The sequence below is a fragment of the Miscanthus floridulus genome, chromosome 13 (assembly GCF_019320115.1).
Source record: "Miscanthus floridulus cultivar M001 chromosome 13, ASM1932011v1, whole genome shotgun sequence".
Taxonomy (NCBI): domain Eukaryota; kingdom Viridiplantae; phylum Streptophyta; class Magnoliopsida; order Poales; family Poaceae; genus Miscanthus; species Miscanthus floridulus.
Window position 1 is genome coordinate 45,761,944 of NC_089592.1, and position 7,958 is coordinate 45,769,901.

The window sequence follows — 7,958 nt, forward strand, 5'->3', positions numbered from 1 at the left end:
TTTTTTAATAGCTCGTAGATAATTACCAACTTTTATAATGATACACAAGTAAAAGCCTTTTAGAATTATTATAGGAAGATAAACTCAAATATGTTCATGTGGATATTCATCATGACAGCTTATGAGAGTAGCCAATGAAATTAGACAATAAGGTATTAATATACATATTGCTTGCATATAGGTAGTTAGAGATACGAAGGGTGGAGTTTAATAGGCTGTTGATAGGTTTTAGGCTAAGTGGACAACGTCAGGTCATCAGCTATGAATGTACCATTGCACATCGTATAGAATAAGTAAGATAAGAATAAGGCCTTGTTTACATTGCAAGTTTTTTCACTCTTTCTTCATCACATTAAATCTCTGGACACATGCATGGAGTATTAAATGTAAATAAAAAAATAACTAATTACACAGTTTGATTATAAATTACGAGACGAATCTTTTGAGCCTAGTTAGACCATGATTGGACAATAATTGCCAAATACAAACGAAAGTGCTACAGTGCCAAATACTGATTTCCTAACCCCAATCTAAACAAGGCCTAACTAAAAAAAGGTAACCATCATAATATCGCCTCGATAATAACAATCTAATAAAGGGTATTAAAACGAATGTAAATCATATAATTTAGTAAAAGGAGAACATGATGAGTTGGTTTTGAACGACTATATTAATTATGATCAGAGATTCTCTGCATGGCGCACGTACATCTTAGCCTAATGCTGCATATGACGCCCTCCTGCAATTGAAATTATTGACCAAGAAGACATTGGTATATCTTTATGGTGATTGCCATTACACAAAAGCAGTATTGCGGTTAAACTCATGATCTTTAACAGGGTTTTACATTGACTCAAAATATTAGATATATGGACAAAAGCAATATGAAAGCACATATACATGGTTGTCTTGCACAGAACATTTTGGGCATCGTAGGAGCACATGCTAATTTTTTTGAGCGACGAGGAAACAGAAACTAAAGTATCTGAATATGGATACATCATTGAAGAATATTAGGCAAGAGTTGTTTTGTTTGAGGTTAAAGAATTAAGTTCAAGTGGATATTAGAAATGTTAAAAATAATAATCAGATTACGAACTGTGCATAAGAATCATACTTAAAAAAAGAAGATGACTTCGTTGTAACACCTCAGGTGTTAGCCTTGCATAACTTGACTTGCATAACATGAGCATGATCATCACGCATTCATAAACAAGCATTTACAATTGAAACATTTGATTGAAACATCTGCAACATTTGCTTGTTATCGCATGTTTCATTATCATATGCAACATTTCTCGTTATTTCATGTCTCCATGTGTATATGCAAATGATCATGAATGAAAACATGTACTTGGTGGTTGTGTGTCACAAAAACATGTAACCACACTTGGGTTAGCAATTAGAGCATTGTTCATAAAAGTCACTTTTCATAATCAAGCCTTTAAGTCATGTTTCATGTGATTACTTTAAATGGCCCTATGAGTGACTACTACATAAAATGATTGAATGACCTTGCAAATTACTTAAACATGCTTAGGATATCATTATGAACAACTTTGGTATTTAGGGCTAGGGCTAATTTGGTCATTTAGTCATGGTTTGAGTATGTATCATCATTTCAAGTGACATGTTTGACTAAAGTGGAACTAGGTGCTAGAGACCTTGCATGGAGGAGATCACTAAAGCAATGTTGTAGTGTTTGACATAAGGAACAACTTTTATTTTTGGGTCTTTGACTGATTCAGCTCCTAACATGTGTGAATTTGGATCACAAAAATTAGAGAAATCAATATTTGCAACACTTAGCAAATTTTTGCTAAGTCATGAACCCTGACAGACTGACATCCAATGTTTGGGGTGATATTACTTCGTTTCTGTTGCGAATTAGAACTAGTTCTTTGAACAAGAATCGTAGCTGGTACTTCGGTCTTCAACTTTGGTTTAGGAAGTGTTGGCTAGAAGTCCACGGATTATGAGTTTAATCGACTCGAAAACACGCTGTCAGGCTCGGCAATTCTTGACTGAACCGACTGAATCGACATCGTCAGTGGCCGACCGGTTCAGGCCGTGGTCGCCGCGTGGCGCGGAGCGTGGCCGCACGTCGCCGGCGCTCTGCCCAGCGCGGCCAAGGTAGGCCGAAGCGCGCCTTCAACACGCCAGCACCCGCCCGCAACGCCCAGCGCCCTCATTTCGTTTTCCCCGCTCCTCCTTCGTCGTATCGCAGCGCCAACAGCAGCCGCCGAGCTCCCGCAGCTCCGCCGTCGCCATAGCCGTGCTCAAGCTCGCGCCTAGCCACTCCATCACCACCGCAGCACTCCATCGCCACCCCAGCGACCCACTGCCTCCACCCGCGCTTGCTGACCGCACCTGGTAAGCAGCAGCGCCGTGCGCTAGCTCGCCGGAGCTTCCCCGCCACGCCCGTCACCATGGCTGGGGCACGTCCCTCCATCGGAGCCCATGTAACCGTGCGCGTTAGGTTCGCCTGAGCCCCGGGATACTCGTCCGCGCCCTTTTTCGCTTCGCCGTGGCCTCCACCGGCATACCGCCGTGGTCCAGCCCCGCGCGCTCCGCCATGGCCGCCGCAGTGATCACTAGAGTCGACAATAGGGCCAGCCAAGTGGCTCATTAGATGCGTTAGGTCGAGTAGAAGGTCTGGTGAAGATGTCACCGCCGACAACCTCGCCGTCGACGAGCTCTGGCCGCGTCCGTAGAGTGGCGCCGCTGGCTCTGTTTCCGTCTCGATGACATGTGGGTCCAACTGACGCGTAGGTCCCACCGGTCAGCGACTCCCTGTAGTAAAGCCAGTTCAGTTTGAATGCAGATTTCATATGTTTTGTAATTTTTGTATCTTCAGTTTGCTGGCTCCAAAAATTGTGAAATAAATTTGTGAGTGTTCCTTAGGAAGTGTAGTATTTAGGAAAAATATGTTCTTAACTTATACAGTAGAAATTTTTGGAGATTTAAATAGGGATTTGAAATGTGCTTTTGAATGCATTCAAATTTGTTTATTTTATATCTAGAGTTCCTGTGCTCCAAAATTTATGAAATTTTTGTGGTAAGATATTCTTGTCATGTATGAACTCTGGTAAAAATTTGAGGACCAGTGCATGTGTAGATTTATAGTTATAGATTTTTCTTTTATGAATAGTTAATCCTTGCATGAATTTTTATAAATTATTTGTGAGTCCAAAATTCATGAAATTTGTTGGAGGTAATCCTAGTACCATATGGATGCTAAGAAAAATAGGAAATCTGTTGCTTGACACTTTTCAATAGGATTTTCCATTTATGCTATTTCAAGCCTTGCTGCCTTATTATTTTTGTATAGGATGTTTTACTTGGTAAAATGACATGAAACTTTTATAGTAGTCCTTTGATAGCATTAGTAAGGCACTGTAAATTTTTGAGAATTTATGAAGTATATCTGATATATGTTTATTATTTAACCTAGATATCTAAATAAAATAATAAAGGCAATTAAATAAATAGTTTGGGCTTCACCATTATATTATCTTAAATGTATTTGGTATGCTTAAATTGTTGGTAGATTCTATGTTATCAAATGTTGAATGATTACATGAAGTAGAAGTATTGTTACTTTATATTGCATGTTGAATAGTTTCCCGGATAGATTCTGTAGTTTGAGGAGTTGCATGTTGAAACTGATGTGTACTGTAAAAATGGTTAATAACAAAATGGTAGAGAATTTGATAAGCTTTCCAGAAAGTTCAGGATCACTGTATTTGGATTTGTAAAGCTCTAGTTATGAGTGAAACGAGTAGCTACTGTTTGTGGCATAATCGATGCATTGTGGAAATAGTTAATTAAATAATCGAGAAGAGATATGCACCTACTCAATAAACATGATGCACTTGTTAACATTTATGCATTCGTAATACTTATGCCATACTCATGCATCTAGGATCGGAGGAAGAGATCACGTTGCTGGAATTCGAAGAAGCAGAGGAAGGGAACCAGCAGGAGGATCCGCAAGCCGCAGCTCCCGAAGGCGTGGAGCAGAACCCTAAAGAGCTTCCGGAGTGCCCTGACCACCGCCCTACTTCCTTTCTGCGAGGCAAGCCCCAAAGCATTATAAGTCTCCCAGTAATTTACAAATGTTTACTTGCGTATTTATGGTTGATGCATTAGGTTATAAGAGTTAAATAAAACCACTTGATGCATGTACATTCCTTGTCCAGATATTACACCTTTAACCGGTATAGGTCTAGGATCAAATAAATGCTTAGCCATGCTTAGACTGGTAGAAGTCGGGTGATGTCCTATCACCTACGAGATATAGGTGGATACCGGAGCATGGTTGGCTATATCTGCCATCGTGGAACAGAACCATGAGGTAAAAGTAAATCAAGATCGGACGGGAGGTCGATAGAGAAGCAACAAGACATGGAGGTCTTGGGTGTGGATCTATCCCCGTCTATGTCGATCAAGGACCGTATCGTTGTTGGAACTTCTGACAAGATTGAGCGCATGCCTCTCACTTAGCTGGCCAGATAACTCGTTCCGACCACGAAGCCGAGTAATTCAACTCAGGTCGGGAATCGTTCTGTTGTGTGCTCCTTCCGAGGAACGATCAGACTGAGCCCAAGGGTAGGCTTGGCCTGAGCATCCTGGCATCTGGTGTTCCAGATTGTGCGGCGTAGTACGGACCCGCGAAATGTGTACCGGAGTTGTACCAAAGGTGACCTAAGGCTATCGTGGCTGGTAGACCTAGGTTTGTGTTAGGAATAAATTCCTAGCTGGTTGAAATCGATTCGAATCGCCGTCTCTCCCGGATAGTGAGAAACTTGACTAGCTCCAACATCATAGTAACTGTGTTATGGAACATGATGGTTTGGATGAAAATGGAATTACAATACCTGCTATGGTTACTATTGTATGCTTCTAAATGATATACCACATGTTTGGCACAGGATAGTTGCTAATCTAGAAATGGATAGTTATAATTAACTTGATAAAGGAATCATAATTGTACAACGGGTCAATTGCCTTTTACGCAAAATGTTGTCAAGTTACATCCACCTATACAGCCTTGTATAATCCTTGGAGTCATTTTATTTCTGGTTCATGACGGGTAAGTCTAGCTGAGTACCTTCTCGTACTCAGGGTTTATTTTCCCATTGTTGCAGATGGCACTGTGTATCATGGGTATTGCAAGAGTTGCTTCTATCCCACTGTGGATGAGGAGTAAGCCTTGGGCAGGCTTCTTTAGTAATTCCTATCTTTGCTTTTGTGGACCGTGATCTGGCTTGGCACTGTATCAAACTATGTTGAAAACTTTAATTTCGAACTTATTTGCTTCCGCTTTATTTATCAAACTCGGTTTGTAATAACTTTTATCCGTACTCTGATGATGAAATGTATCTACGAACTTTATGTAATATGTGGCATGTATGTTGAATCCTGTACAATCTTGGTTGTTGTAAATCGTTTATCGAGACCCGTCGTGGTACTCGACGGACTACCGGGTTTATATGGGTTCAAGTATGACAGTGCGACCGCTTGCGGGCTGCCATTGTACTTGTATTCTTATAAATTGGTCGGTTCTGCGTCATTCGTACCCAATACTACCTTGAGCTAACTGCTCTGGCTTATATCACTGAAAATATCAGTATATATACACCAAGAAGGCGAAGCAAAGGCTTTGGTGGCTGGCTGTATGGAGGTAGAACAATGCTTCCTCCTTTGCAGTATTTGTTGTAGACTTGAGAGGTTATATAGCCATGCTTACACACATATTGTTCAGACCAGTGATCTCCACAATTCATACATGTATGTTAGGCATCCCGAATATGCGGTGTAAAAATAGCGGTTCAAAGTGTCCAGACAGAAAGCTGAAAGGAACATAACTGGCATATGAGGTGACCAACTAATTCTTGTTGGAGCTAAATATACATGAACAGAGTTATTGGCGTAAGAATGGCTTATCGAATCAGGTATAGAACAGCATCTATCCCCTTGTGTATAGGTTGCGTATCATTGTGCCATCGGGAAGGGGTTCCTATATCTGTTTGCCGAGTGAATCTAATGGCCATAACTTGTTAGACGAACCTTTGAAAGGCTTCATAATGAACCCTGTTGACCTTCCTTGCAAGTGGGTCAAGAGATTAGCTACCTCGAGCGAAAGGGTAAATCATGACTCGCAGTGAAAGTGTACAACCTCTGCAAAGTGTAAAACTGGTATATCAGCCGTGCTTACGGTCACAGCGGCCTTGGAACCCTTACGGAATAGATGATCATTAATGGTTAATGATGATGAACATGGATGATACTGATGATGAAGATGCTCACTAATAATTACCGTTTATGCTATTCATTATTCATGTTTACCTGATCATGTGTTTATATGGGCTTGTGAATAAACTTGTTATCACCCAATTGCTAAAAGATGACTCATTAAAAGTTAATCGTAGTTAACCAGTGTCAGCCTTTTGAGCCTCATGAACCCCATGTTATATTTGTTGAGTACGACATGTACTTACGCTTGCTTTACTTTTTAAATCTTTGAAAAAATTCCTGATGGGTACCAGATTGCTAGTCTAGAGGAGTTATTCTTGTGATCAACCAGTTAGTTGTCCCTATGGAATTAGAGTCTTCACCCGAAGATCAGAGTTGTCTTTTCGCTGTTTGCTATCTAAGGTTATATCATTTATACTAAGTACGTTATATATTGAGCATTGCCTTTCGATATTACCCTTATTTGTAGCTATATGTGAGATTTGACTTCCTGGGCTCACATATGGTGTGTATCTGTTTTTGTTTTTAAAACCGGGTGCTACACAGGCCACGTGTCCATGACATGTGGGGCCAGCCGGCCTATGGGCCCCCCATGTCAGCCTCTCGTTGCTACGTCGGTTCTCCACCGTCTTAGGATTTGCATCTACGCCATCCTTTTAAGTCGGTTTGATCTGAGGGTCTAGGATGCTTGAAGGCCCCTATATATACCTGCCTGTACCCCCCTCTCTAGGGCATGCATTTTGATCCTGAGAGCCTGAGGGCCAGAAACACTAATTCATATTTCCACCAGGATTAGAGCTAGCAATCAAGAGAAAATTAGTTCTCAATAGGATCTAGTTTTGTATTAGAGATAGAGAGAGAGTGTGAGGGAAGAATTTTGGAGGAGTCCCGGCCTGTGGTTGCTCTCTCTACGGCTTATACCCTGGCGGAATCAAATTCTTCTTGAGCTTGCTTTTGAGATTTCTCTAGTAATCAACTTTTAATTCAAGTAAGCATCTTGTTCATATTGTTCTTTAGGTTTGCGACTCTTTTAAATACCTTAATCCTTGTAGCTCCTACGTTAAAGTAGTATTCGTAGTGTAAGCGTGGTGCTTAGACTCGGTTACTCGTGGATGTACCCTACTTTTCAGATCGATACCTCATTGAATCCTATGTAGTCCACCTCCCATTTGCAGGCCTAGCAGGACCTTGTTGCTATAGAAAACATATTTTGCCTATATTTTCTTTAGTAATATCCCCAGAATTGAACAATAGAAAACAAAGCTTACCGAAGTTAGAACTAGAGGACCTTTGCCATCTCCTTTATACTCTTGTTATCTAAGCCTTGTTGTAAAGTTTGGTTAAGTTAGATTTAGTTATTCTCACGCATGTTTCCTTGAGTTCGATATAAAACTGGGATACTTCCGGTGAAGTGCTACATCGGTATAATATCCGTACGCTTGTGGATTATTCTGTGTGCGTTAATATATACCAACATACTCGTAGTGTAGGAGCAGCATGTATATGTGGATGTACGTGATCTTGATCTCAGGAGCATGATAAATCTCTCAACAAGGGTCGACAAGACTTGACCAAACTCAACACAATAACAAGCAGCATATTTGGAAGGCTTGTTAGATGTTATATTTGGCCTTGATAGGAGTTGCTCACCAAATGGGGAATATGTGATACTATGGTTTTATAATATTTTTATCAAAACA